The following is a 12,834-nucleotide window of genomic DNA, read 5'->3' as shown; positions in this document are numbered from 1 at the left end:
CTCCACGAGAGGGAGCACGCTCCTTTTCTGTGACCCGAGCTTCCGCAGTACACACTACTCTCCAGCTTCTTGGCCATTGACCTAGAACTCCGAGCTACGAGGCAAGCGACCCCTCTAAAGTGTTCACTAGAAGCTACGAGCCGGGTCCTACTCTAAAGCCTTGGATTCTCAAGCCTCCGAGCCCAGGATAGCCCTCAATACACAAATTGAACTACGTTCTGACCTGATCCTGACTAAAGGGTACGTAGGCAGCCAACCTTTGGCACGGTCACACCCCCCAAAACACACCTCAGGGTCTGGGGGTTGCAGCTCGGTCTACGAGCTCCCATTTTTGGCCCAGGCGTGGTCACTTGGTCTGGCCTTGGATCGAACCACCTAAGGTGTCTAATCGTTGTTCATTTTTGTGCGACAACATATTGGCGCTAGAAGGAGGGCACTTCCCAACTTACACAGCCCGAAATCCCTTCTACAGCTCGACCCCTTTTCTTCTCGACTCGAGAAAGACATGAGTGGTCAACCACCCGTTCGTTCTGAGGGCGTGAATAATGTTGTCGCATGAAAATGAACAACTATTGAAAACCACGGGCGGTTCGATCCAAGGCCGGACCAAGTGATCGCACCCGGGCCAAGAGTGTGAACTCGATAGTCTCGAGCTAGGTTTTCTCCGATCAACCCGCCTCTCGGGAGAGGTAGGGGGTGAGGAGGAGGAGTGACCGTGCCTTGGGTGTCGGCTGCGTACGTACCCGTGTGTGGGATCAGGTCAGAACGTAGTTCAGGCATGTGAGACGCAGTATGAGGCGCGGAGCCTTGGTGGAGAGGCGTGCTCAACGAAGGAGATGAGGCGCGGAGGAGTCCTCAGCGACGTCTCAGAACTTCAGAGATCGCGTATGCGAGAGAGAATGTGTGTTTTCTCTCTTTCGGAGACGTTGAAGACTCTAAGTCAAGAGTTCCTTGTTGTGGCGGAGATTCCGGACGCGTAGGCGATTCCTAGTTGGAAATGCCGGACGCGTAGGCGATTTCTTGTCAGGAATGGTGGACGCGTCTAGGGTGCTAGACGCGTAGGCGATTTTCAGTTGAAAACCGTTAGATCACTCGTGGGCTCAAGATTAATCGTTCGATCAAGAAAGGCGGCACTCGGGAGTCCTTGGAAAGCGCTTCGGAATCTCTGAGAACGAGAAATCGAGGAGAATCTGCTTCAGGCCAAGGATGGCATCCAGAGAAGCAGAGAGAAGTCTCAAGTTCCTTGAGAATGAATGGGATGGCTTTCCCCTCAATGAGAGGGGTATTTATAGGTGTTTGAGGGCCTTAGAAGGCTTCTTTTTCGTCCATGTGGGACTAGGGGCGCGCGCGCCGTCAATTGGAGGCGCACGGCGCGCGCGGTGCACAAAGCGCGGCGCACAACGTGCAGCGTGGGGTGCAGGGGGCGCAGCGCACAGGTCACCGGGCGTGGCCCGGGATGTGCGGCGCAGGACGTGCAGCGTGGGACGCGCGGCGCGGGATACACGGCGCATGGAGCGTGCGGCACGCGGTCTGCCTGGCGCGGCGCGCGGTAAGGGCTGCGCGGCGCGCGGCCGGCGCGCTGCTTGCTGTGCCTAGTCGGCCGGCGCGACGTGCTGCGCGCGCGGTTTCCCCGAGGGGTGCACGGTGCATGGGCTGTCTTGTCGGACTCTTGTAAAGGTCTCTACTCGACGAGAGTGGCTTGACTCGAGGAGCGCGCGGCGCACGGTCTGCCTGGCGCGGCGCGCTGCCGGCGCGCTGCTTGCTGTGCCTGGTGTTGTCAATGGTGCCCACAAGAAGAGTAGTAGTGTCTATTTATGTACATTTGATGTCATATAGTCTTACGAAGACTCTTGCTTGTAATTGCTTATTCATTAATAAAAAGTTGAAACGTTCATTCAATCTTCCTTGTCTGAAGCTTTATGATAAAACCATAGTCTTTTAGTCCATAAACAAACTAAACAACTTACGAAGAGACAAATGTAGATTTGCATGAACAAACTCTTCGTAGTTTGCTTAAAACGATATATTCGCAATCTTAGGGTCAAAGGACTATTGACCTCAGTATGATTGTTAGAAGAATCTATGATGTCTGGTTATGAGGCATTGAGAGTTGGGGACTCTATAGTTCTTCTAGGTATCTTCCGAAGGTACTGAATTGACCAGTGCACTTCTAGAGACAATATAAGAACAAACCATTTAACCTCTTATGTCTCGAAGTCACTATGTATGAATTGCATCATGCTTACCTTAATCCTGAAATGAGACATGCCATTTCACACCTTAGTATTCTCATTTGAGAAAGTCAGAGTTCGGACTCACTATGTCATTCCGAACAGGGCCTATTGGTGAAATACTAAGTTGTGAGTATGTCATGAGTAACTTTGTGAAGTTCTCATAGATATGGAATTCATGTACAAGATTGCTGAAATGCAATGTATGTCACCTCATGCTTTGTTCCTTGGAGTGTGAATAAATGAACTGGCCAGTGTCCAAATTGAGTCCTGACTCTTTTGGATGAAATAATGTGACTTGTTAGCTCCTCGTCAATACATTGTTTCTAACTTATTCACAAGCGACAAAGGAGTTGAGGAAATAACAGCTAGAAGGGTAAAATGGTAATTTAGTAAATCCCGACTAGCTGATGACATTCATGAAGGGTAAACATAGATAATATTCAGTGGATCCGCTCATTATAATTAGGTCGAATTCTTGAGTAGAAAATAAATTCATTTGAACCGAGAGATTTTCAGTGTCAGCTCTTTAGTGGAGTCAGTTGGCATTAAGCTAAACTTGGAAAAGGTTTGTGAACTTTTGAGTCCAAGTGTTTAGCTCAAGCTTTGTTCATTTGGGTCCATGAGGTCACTGTCACGAATCACATCGATAGGAATAGTTAAACTGGAAGCTAAGCCAAAACAAGAACGAAAATAGTTAAAAGGGTATTTTTGTCTTTTGAGACAAAGGATGAAATGAATGTCAATAAATTTTTTGACAAGGTCATTTTATGACATGTTTCACTCGGCCATGACTTGATCATTGGGCCTTGTGAATTAATTTCATTTCATAAGAATTTTATTGAAAATTCTTATTGGGCCTTTTTCATGTTGTCATGAACAAATGGAAAAGCTTCTAGAAGCCTTTTCTAGAAGGCCTTGGGCGCCCAACATACCCAACCAAGAGAGAATATTTTGTGCATAAATGTATCAAGATACTTGCCAAAAGAAAAAGAGGAAATAAATTTGCATAAGGATGCTATATGGAATTCGGCCAAGAGAGAGACAAGGCAAGCCTTGAACAAAATAGGAAACAAATCAAGGCTTCTAGAAACCCTAGCTTGGCCGAGTATCTCAAAGGGAAAAAAGAGGAAATTGCTCATGAATATGTGATATTCTATAGAAGAGGAAACTACCTTATTGAAGGTGAGACCTCTCCTATAAATAGGAGCCTCATTTCCTCACATTTCAATCATCCAAGTTTAAGAGATTTGAGAAACTCTCTCTCTAGAACTTGGCCGAAGTCCTCTTCTCTCTCTCTCTAGTTTATTTTCGGTTTTCTCTTGTCTTGGCACCTAGGTCCTCACTCGACCTAGTCTTTAGCTCTGCGACTTCGAGACTCGTTCTCAAGTCGTAGTGTTTAAAAGTGCCCACTCACTAATTCCTTCTTTTCGAGTGATTTAGTGATAGAAACTATCGTGGTTGCTCGAGTTCCCGAGGAAAGAAAAGAGAGACGTGCTGCGAGGGGAGACGAACGTTGCCAACCTTCCAAAGGCTCATCAACGTTCAAGCATCAAAAAGGTTAGTAACTTTTATAGCTCATATTAGTTTTTATTTACATGTACATGCTCTTGTCTAGGTTAGTAAAAACTAGTTTTACTTAAAAAGAAAATTTTTAAAATTCCGCCGCTTAACGAAGCGTTAAACTTTTTCTTAAACCCTAGATCGATTCCAACAAATGGTATCAGAGCTATGGTCAAAGGAATGAATGTGCATGTTTTTAAATTATGAGCTTGAAAATCGTTTTCGAAAGTTTACTAATTTTGTGACAAGTTAGAATTGTAATCTTAGATTTTTTTTAATTTATTGCTCATGCCTTTAAATTAAAAACCATGTTGATTTTCTATGAGTTTGGGATGATGTTAAAACACATTAGAATCAGTTCTAAAAGTTTTTAATTTTTTATATTGAAAAACGTGTTTTAAAGGTTTGAGAATTTTCGAGTAAATTTTGTAACTAGTTTTATTTTCTTGCTAGTTTCGTTTATTTACTTGAATCGTTTTATGCATGTTGTTATTTCTTTTATTCTATGTTATTACCCTGCTAATAAAACACAAATAAAAGCTTTAAACAACCTCATAAAACGTTCCGTTACACTCGATTCTTTTTCGCACCTAAAAGGACAAAGCTTTAATTTATTTCTTTTTCTTCGAGCTGGAATGTAAACCCGCATTAAAAGCGGCATAACTCTCTGCTCAGAAATCGAAATTTAATGATTCTTGAATCAAATTAAAGCTCTGTCTGTCCTCTGTCCAATGCCACCGGTTTCGGCTCAAAAGGACATCGGAGCCGCCAGTTATGGCGATTTTACTCCGAGGTGCGCGGCTGTCTGAAACTCCAGTTTTTTAGAAATCCGGATTTTCAAACCCCACTACCATGAGTTATAGAACTCTAATGAGAAAACTTTCTTGAGCAAAAATGTTTTTCATATGATTATAAACATGATGTGTAAGATTAAAATGTTTTGATTTTTGAAAGTTTAATTGAAATTGAATTTTTTCAAAACTAGTTTGAATTTTGAAAAACCGTTTTCACTTTCAAACTTGAAAATATTTTGTCATCCAAATCAAATAAGTTTTCAAAATGTTTTCAAAACTATATCTATATCACATATGTTCAAAATCTATATGCTCTTGAAGTTTTGAGTGGGAGGTCTCCTTGTAGACAAGCCGAAAAATAAAAAGATGTGTAATCTCAAACTTTCAAGTGTTCGAGTGAGTTGAAGTTCACACTTCCCTCACGCACTTTCCCGAAATAGAAAATAGGAAAAGATCGAGTATGTACCTTGTGCCTTTATGCACTAATACTGCTCTGAACATGTCGATCTAGGATTCTCTTCTAGTTGTCCGCTCTGTCGCTCTCTAACTAGGAAATTTGTTTCCGAACTTATAAGAGTCGATGAACCAACTCCAAAAACTAAGTGGGAGGGTTATATTCGTTGTTTGTAACCCGCGATCCCCAACACTAGTGAAAGATGCAATAACGTGGGACTAAGAGCCGCTCTTGCGACCCTCACTTAAATGTGAGTACTCCAAGGCGTTATTGCTTCGATCATTGCTCAATGAGCTACGTCCGAAAGTGATGCAATGATGGCAAGGCCTCCCCTTGGGGGATTGTTTTTCAAAGCTGATCTTTTGGACTAAGTGGTTGGTTGCACACTTAGGCTCAATCCCTAGTATCCTTCCTTAAGGCTCTGCGAAAGGATATGAGTGATCAAACCAATTTACAAGGTGGCTAGTCAAAATGATGTACTGACATCTTGGCTTAGCATTAATGATGTGTCATTTACTTATAAAAGGAGATTTTTTGCGGCCTTCTCTTGAGGGAGTAAATTATCGTTTGGTTTATAACACCTTTGGGTTTTACAAAAGTCTTAATAAAACTTAAATCCTAAACCAAAGACTAATCATAAACTTGTTTCAACTGTTATAGGCAATATGTCTCTCAACCCTCTCTCAACAATTCTTTCCTCGAATAAACTCGAAGGCGACAATTACGTCGACTGGAAACGTAACCTCGACATAGTCCTTACTGTCGACAAGCACAAATGGGTTCTCACCACCCCCTGTCCTCAAACGAATGATGATTCGACGCAAGAGGAGAAAGACGTCCTGGCGGCCTGGCTTCGATCCGATGAGATTGCGAGATGCTATATTTTGGCATCGATGAACAATGTGTTGCAACAACAACATCGTGATTTCGAAACTACCACCGATATGCTCTACAATCTCCATGAGATGTTTGGAGGGCAAGGACGTCAAGCTAGGCAACAAGCGGTCCGACAATTCATGAACTGTCGTATGAAGGCTGGAACTCCCGTTAGAGATCATATGATGCTGATCATTAGCTATCTCAACGAGATGGAGATTCTTGGATCTGAGATTGATGGGGAGACTAAAATAGATATGATCTTGGAAACTCTCCCCGAAACCTTTGATACCTTCAAGTTGAACTATTCCATGAACAAGCTGGAGTACACTGTTACCGAGCTCATGAAGGAACTTCAAACCGCTGAGGCACTCACTAAGAAAAAGAGGGCTCAAGGAGAAGTACATGCTACTGCCTCCACCTCTGGATCTAAGAAGAGACCTCGCAACGCCGAGAAGAAGAACCAACCTAAGGTTCAAACGAAGAAGAAGACGCCAAAGGCTCCGAAGGTGGACAAGTCTAAAGACAAGTGCCACCACTGCAACGAGCCTGGTCACTGGCGTAGGAACTGTCCCGCCTACCTCAAAACCAAAGCTAAAGGTATTGTACTTGTTACTGAAGCCTGTTTAGTAGCTGATAATGTATCATCGTGGATTATTGACTCCGCTGCTACTAACCACATTTGCTGCTCCTTGACTGGTTTTAGGAAAAGCAAAAGCTTAGAGGATGGCGACTTCTGCTTCAAGTGGGGTGATGAGAGCGTGGTGTCTGCGAAGGCTGTGGGATCCGTGACGCTATCTTTTGAAGATCGAACTTTAAATTTGAATAATGTTTATTATGTTCCTTCCTTTGGGAAAAACCTAGTATCTGTTGCTCAACTTTTCGAGCAAGATTATTATTTAAAGTTTATAAAGAATGGAATTCGTATTTCTTTTTCTAATTCTTTCGTCACTGATGCATGTATGAAGAATGGTCTTTTTTACATCTATCCCACTCAACCTTCTCTTTTAGACACCGAAATAGATAACGATCTAATTAGGGAGCCAAAGAGGATCAAACTTTCTGAATCCTCCGATCTAACTAAATCAACATACCTCTGGCACTTAAGACTTGGTCATATCAGTCTAGATAGGATTAAGAGACTTGTGAGGGATGGTCCACTCCAAGCCTCTGCAATAGGTTCACTACATACTTGTGAATCCTGCATAGAAGGAAAAATGACTAAGCGACCTTTCTCCGATAAGGGTCGAAGAGCCACTGAGTTGCTGGAACTAATACATTCTGATGTATGTGGTCCGCTCAACCAACAGGCACGTGGAGGATACGAATACTTCGTTACCTTCACTGATGATTACTCAAGATATGGGTTTGTCTATTTGCTTAAACACAAATCCGAGACCTTTAACGTATTTAAGGTCTTTAGGGCTTTAGTGGAAAAGCAAACTGGCAAAGTGATCAAAACCCTTCGATCTGATCGAGGAGGTGAGTATATGTCTGGAGAGTTCGATGACTTTCTTAAAGAAGAAGGTATCGCTTCTCAGCTTACCGCGCCTGGCACACCTCAACAAAACGGAGTGTCAGAGAGAAGAAACCGAACTCTTATGGAGATGGTTAGATCGATGATGAGTTACTCATCACTCCCGCTTTCCTTTTGGGGATATGCCCTCGAAACAGCCGCCTACATTCTGAACCAAGTTCCGTCCAAAACGGTTCCTGGTACTCCTTATGAACGATGGACTGGCCGTAAAGTGAATCTTGGCCGCATCCGAATTTGGGGTTGCCCTGCACACGTGCTGAGGCAAAAGACTAGCAAGTTGGCTAGTAGGTCAGAATTGTGCCTGTTTGTAGGATATCCGAAGGAAACCAAAGGTTTTACTTTCTATAGTCCCGAGGACGATAAGACTTTCGTTAGCACGAATGCTCGTTTCCTTGAGGAGGACTTTATGAAGGATGCGAAACCTAGAAGCAAAATTGTGCTTGAAGAAAAGTTGGGTGAGGAAGCTTCTACCTCATCTGTAAGAACTGTTCTTACCCCAACTGAAACACAACCTAACTCATCAGAATCTCGTCATGTAGTACTTCGACGTAGTGGGAGGGCTACTCAAAAGCCTGACAGGTACATGTCTTATGGAGACTCTCTTGTAGCCGTCTCTGACATGGATGATCCTATTTCCTATAGCCAAGCAATGGCTTGTTCTGAATCAAACCTTTGGCTTGACGCCATGAAAGTTGAGATGCACTCGATGTATGTCAACAAAGTCTGGAAACTTGTAGACCTTCCTGAAGGGATTAAACCCGTAGGGTGTAAGTGGATATACAAGAAGAAAAGGGGTCCTGATGGGAACGTTGAGACGTTCAAAGCATGACTTGTGGCAAAGGGTTATACCCAACAAGAAGGGATTGACTATGAAGAAACCTTCTCGCCAGTCGCGATGCTTAAATCCATCCGCATACTCCTATCCATAGCTGCAGTTCTCGACTATGAGATCTGGCAAATGGATGTCAAGACAGCCTTTCTGAATGGCAATCTTGACGAGCGCATTTACATGGCTCAACCAGACGGTTTCATGGATAAAGGTCAAGAGACCAAGGTTTGTGAGTTGCTTAAATCCATTTATGGACTAAAGCAAGCATCTAGGTCATGGAATATTAGATTCGATGAAACTGTAAAAAGCTTCGGCTTTGAACAGTCAATAGATGAGCCTTGTGTTTACAAGTTAATACACGAAGGCAAAGTTGTGTTTCTGGTACTATATGTCGATGATATACTACTCATTGGTAATGACGTGGGTAAGTTATCTGAGGTTAAGGTCTGGCTAGCAAAGCAATTCGATATGAAGGATCTAGGAGAAGCCGCGTACATTCTGGGAATCCAAATCTTTCGAGATAGGAAAAACCGGACCCCGTCGCTTACATACTCAGGTACTGACCTGACTATGACGGGATATACCGACTCCGATTTTCAAGCGGATAAGGATTCCAGGAAATCCACTTCGGGATCTGTGTTCATCCTTAATGGTGGAGCTGTTGTGTGGAGGAGAATTAAGCAATCTTGCATTGCTGACTCCACAATGGAAGAAGAATATGTGGCTGCTTTTGAAGCATCCAAAGAGGCTGTATGGCTTAGAAAATTCCTTAAGTATTTGGAAGTTGTTCCAAACGTCGACGAGCCCATGACCCTTTATTGTGATAATAGTGGGGCTGTCGCTAACTCAAAGGAACCTAGAAGCCATAAGCGCTCTAAGTATATTGAGAGGAAATACCATTTGATTCGAGAGATCGCGCAACGCGGAGACGTGGAGGTGAAGTAGATCTCTGGAAGATCCATTCACCAAGGCCCTAGCGAACATGGTCTTCGACCAACTTCGAGAGGGATTAGGCATGTAGGACTACTCACATCTTCTTTGAGTCAAGTGGGAGTTTGTTGTCAATGGTGCCCACAAGAAGAGTAGTAGTGTCTATTTATGTACATTTGATGTCATATAGTCTTACGAAGACTCTTGCTTGTAATTGCTTATTCATTAATAAAAAGTTGAAACGTTCATTCAATCTTCCTTGTCTGAAGCTTTATGATAAAACCATAGTCTTTTAGTCCATAAACAAACTAAACAACTTACGAAGAGACAAATGTAGATTTGCATGAACAAACTCTTCGTAGTTTGCTTAAAACGATATATTCGCAATCTTAGGGTCAAAGGACTATTGACCTCAGTATGATTGTTAGAAGAATCTATGATGTCTGGTTATGAGGCATTGAGAGTTGGGGACTCTATAGTTCTTCTAGGTATCTTCCGAAGGTACTGAATTGACCAGTGCACTTCTAGAGACAATATAAGAACAAACCATTTAACCTCTTATGTCTCGAAGTCACTATGTATGAATTGCATCATGCTTACCTTAATCCTGAAATGAGACATGCCATTTCACACCTTAGTATTCTCATTTGAGAAAGTCAGAGTTCGGACTCACTATGTCATTCCCAACAGGGCCTATTGGTGAAATACTAAGTTGTGAGTATGTCATGAGTAACTTTGTGAAGTTCTCATAGATATGGAATTCATGTACAAGATTGCTGAAATGCAATGTATGTCACCTCATGCTTTGTTCCTTGGAGTGTAAATAAATGAACTGGCCAGTGTCCAAATTGAGTCCTGACTCTTTTGGATGAAACAATGTGACTTGTTAGCTCCTCGTCAATACATTGTTTCTAACTTATTCACAAGCGACAAAGGAGTTGAGGAAATAACAGCTAGAAGGGTAAAATGGTAATTTAGTAAATCCCGACTAGCTGATGACATTCATGAAGGGTAAACATAGATAATATTCAGTGGATCCGCTCTTTATAATTAGGTCGAATTCTTGAGTAGAAAATAAATTCATTTGAACCGAGAGATTTTCAGTGTCAGCTCTTTAGTGGAGTCAGTTGGCATTAAGCTAAACTTGGAAAAGGTTTGTGAACTTTTGAGTCCAAGTGTTTAGCTCAAGCTTTGTTCATTTGGGTCCATGAGGTCACTGTCACGAATCACATCGATAGGAATAGTTAAACTGGAAGCTAAGCCAAAACAAGAACGAAAATAGTTAAAAGGGTATTTTTGTCTTTTGAGACAAAGGATGAAATGAATGTCAATAAATTTTTTGACAAGGTCATTTTATGACATGTTTCACTCGGCCATGACTTGATCATTGGGCCTTGTGAATTAATTTCATTTCATAAGAATTTTATTGAAAATTCTTATTGGGCCTTTTTCATGTTGTCATGAACAAATGGAAAAGCTTCTAGAAGCCTTTTCTAGAAGGCCTTGGGCGCCCAACATACCCAACCAAGAGAGAATATTTTGTGCATAAATGTATCAAGATACTTGCCAAAAGAAAAAGAGGAAACAAATTTGCATAAGGATGCTATATGGAATTCGGCCAAGAGAGAGACAAGGCAAGCCTTGAACAAAATAGGAAACAAATCAAGGCTTCTAGAAACCCTAGCTTGGCCGAGTATCTCAAAGGGAAAAAAGAGGAAATTGCTCATGAATATGTGATATTCTATAGAAGAGGAAACTACCTTATTGAAGGTGAGACCTCTCCTATAAATAGGAGCCTCATTTCCTCACATTTCAATCATCCAAGTTTAAGAGATTTGAGAAACTCTCTCTCTAGAACTTGGCCGAAGTCCTCTTCTCTCTCTCTCTAGTTTATTTTCGGTTTTCTCTTGTCTTGGCACCTAGGTCCTCACTCGACCTAGTCTTTAGCTCTGCGACTTCGAGACTCGTTCTCAAGTCGTAGTGTTTAAAAGTGCCCACTCACTAATTCCTTCTTTTCGAGTGATTTAGTGATAGAAACTATCGTGGTTGCTCGAGTTCCCGAGGAAAGAAAAGAGAGACGTGCTGCGAGGGGAGACGAACGTTGCCAACCTTCCAAAGGCTCATCAACGTTCAAGCATCAAAAAGGTTAGTAACTTTTATAGCTCATATTAGTTTTTATTTACATGTACATGCTCTTCTCTAGGTTAGTAAAAACTAGTTTTACTTAAAAAGAAAATTTTTAAAATTCCGCCGCTTAACGAAGCGTTAAACTTTTTCTTAAACCCTAGATCGATTCCAACACCTAGTCGGTCGGCGCGACGTTCTGCGCGCGCGGTTTCACAGAGGGGTTCACGGTGCATGGGCCGTCTTGTTGGACTCTTGTGTGGTCCTTAGGGGTCTTAGATACCATGCTTGCCACGCGAAATATAAAGGTCTCTACTCGACGAGAGTGGGTCGACTCGAGGAGCGAAGCTCGACTCGAGGAGACTGACTCAAGGCCCGACTCGAGGAGCGAAACTCGACTAGAGGAGACTGACTCAAGGCTCAACTCGAGGAGCGAAGCTCGACTCGAGGAGACTGAATGAAGTCTCAACTCGAGGAGCGAGGCTCAACTCAAGGAGTCAAGAGTTTGGGCGAGGGCTTGAAGACTTGCCGCTCTTCAGGTCCTCCGGCCTGACCATCGGCCCTTTGAGCGACGTGCCTTCTTGGCATCTCGGGTTTTCCGAAAACAACCGACAACATTAGCCCCCCAAGTTCATTGCTCGGGAGGCCCCGGGCGGTGAACTTTTAGTTGTTTCCGCCGGGTGTTTGAGGAAAATAGACTTCCCAGAGCTTCACTGTCACGAAGGTTTTGTGGTTATAAAGAATATTCTCACAATTGCTAGTGCTCTCTCTCGCTTTTCCGTCTCTCTTGACACGAGTGTGTGATCTACACGTGGAGGAGGATCCAAGCGGATAGGAGACGTAGCTTGACGTGGGCGAGGCAGACGCGTTTGCGTCCTTCGCTCTAGCCCCGGAGCAAAGTGGACATGCGTGGGCAAGTAGGACGTGTGCGCGTGTAGAGGCGTACCGGCGTGTTGCGGCTTGTCGATCTTTTGGCAAAGTTACGCCCAAGTCTTTCTTCGATCGCGTTTTGTTTGATGATACCTTCGACCCGGAGTCCATGGGACTCGACGGTGACTAGCAGGGTGACGATTGTGTAATCGTGACCTGTTAGGGGAAGATCATGGCGTCCATCTCGGCCAGCTTGGAAGGCGACTGCACTTTTGCATTTCGCAAAGGCGTGCTCATTCTGAGGTCTCGAAGACGGAGGTTGATGCTGCGGGCTGATGCTTCGAGAAGACGGAGTGGCACTTGGTGAAAGGCTCTGCCGCACCGGAGGGCTTCGACTGCTCGGGGATCAACGCTAAAAGTTTGACCACGCATCGAGCATAAGTCGGTCTCACGGGGCATCTGCCATTCCGGCTTTGGTGACGCTTCCCCGTCTGCATTCGGAAGATCGGCCCTTATTCCCTAGGCGTGAGTGCGAGTCTCTGTTATAGATGCGAAGGGACATCGTAACGAGTAGTGATGTAGACTTCTCATGTCATGGCATTTTTGACGCTCAGAGGGCATGTTTT

Source organism: Urtica dioica, chromosome 7 (genome assembly GCF_054948205.1).
Source record: "Urtica dioica subsp. dioica isolate 48M chromosome 7, U.dioica_male_clone48M_v1_H2, whole genome shotgun sequence".
Lineage (NCBI taxonomy): Eukaryota > Viridiplantae > Streptophyta > Magnoliopsida > Rosales > Urticaceae > Urtica > Urtica dioica.
The sequence above is the reverse complement of the archived record's forward strand: the minus strand, read 5'-3'. Positions refer to the sequence as shown.